This window comes from Poecilia latipinna, unplaced genomic scaffold (genome assembly GCF_001443285.1).
Source record: "Poecilia latipinna isolate Pla-1442-1.1 unplaced genomic scaffold, P_latipinna-1.0 Scaffold104, whole genome shotgun sequence".
Classification (NCBI taxonomy): Eukaryota; Metazoa; Chordata; class Actinopteri; order Cyprinodontiformes; family Poeciliidae; genus Poecilia; species Poecilia latipinna.
In genome coordinates, this window is record NW_015112720.1 from 603,048 (window position 1) to 604,354 (window position 1,307).

Consider the following 1,307-nt stretch of genomic DNA (forward strand, 5'->3'; position numbering starts at 1 on the left):
TATATATATATATATATATATATATATATACCACATATATGTATATGTGCAATCACATATGCATAAGAGACACTTCCAAGGTTAGGGCTCTCGCTCAGGGGCCAGGGGCCCACATCATCCTAAATCCAGCCATGCAGGTTTGATAGTTGTCTTTTTCAGTTTTATATTCAACCAGCTTAATATTTACTGCGGCCTGGGTTTGAGCTGCGGGAAAACTCATGTCGGTACTACTAATTGTTAATTTACCTGCCCTTTCTTCATAACTGAATCAAATGTTTACTAAAACTTTATTAGTGGTGACTATAGAGGACTGATTGTTCAGGATGGGCTCCCAAACTAATTTCTGCTCAGGGACCCATACATTTGTCCAGCCGAGTCAGTAGGAGCAGCAGGAGGGAGTGTGGTGGTGGTGGTAGGTGGTGTCTCCATTTTGGAGCCCTATCTAATCCTCAGGGTATTATGTGATGCATGTGCCATATTGAAGAATAATACACAAACGTAGATTAATGATACCCTCCAAAAATCACATGAAATACGGAAAGGGAGAAGATATCTGGTTATGGTAGATTATAAATTCAGCCCTTTAGCAGCAGCAGTGGCTGGACGCGGGTGCGCATCACTTTGACTGGATTATTGCAGATCCTGATAACCGCAGGCACCCAGAGTTGAAAGTTGAAGCGGTCACTGGGAGGTCACGCCAGATTCCTCCGTTTCACGCAACTCCAAAGCTGCGCAAAAGCGATCACGCTTACTTCTTTCTTTTCTGTTTATCTTAAGTGGCCCGTTAAAAAACGCTCTTCAATGAATAATTTACTCAAGAATTAAATGATGATGTCCACATTGCAGCATGATGACACACTGGCAGGTTGCCTTAAATAGGCAGCTGGCGTATATCGATCTATTAAGTTTGTTTGTACTGTAATGACGAAACATTAGACAAGGCTACTTAACACTTAAATATGTGATGAATAAAAGAAGCGGAGATATTGGGTCAAAATGACGCGCGTAAAATCTGTCTTTACGCACAATCGTTTTTCGTTTTTTTTTTTTGTCGCCATTCTCTCTCTAAATAAATAAATAAATAAATAAATAAATAAAAATCACTACAGCATTACATACCGAAGCGCAGATAACGATCCCCGCTGAATGATCTCAGTTACCGCAGCTCGGCTCACGGCTCCTTCAGCAAAGCGCGACAAGCGGCTGCCTCAGAGAGCGCGCCGCCGCTCCGAGACACTCGACTGGCTCTCCGTGTCCTATGTGCCCGGGAGCGCGTGCACAACCATCCGTGCGCGTTCCTGTAAGAT

General features: G+C 43.2%; 1 protein-coding gene across 2 annotated transcripts in view; it reads right to left on the reverse strand.

The window, feature by feature from the left end:
* tbx5b (T-box transcription factor 5b) overlaps nucleotides 1-1,269 on the reverse strand; it is a 19,343-nt gene extending 18,074 nt beyond the window's left edge. For both annotated transcript variants that reach the window (XM_015027645.1, XM_015027644.1), the window contains exon 1: nucleotides 1,120-1,269. The gene's annotated coding sequence lies outside the window, so the exon portion shown is untranslated. The remainder of the gene's footprint in view (nucleotides 1-1,119) is intronic.
* Between the last annotated feature and the right edge of the window lie 38 nt (nucleotides 1,270-1,307).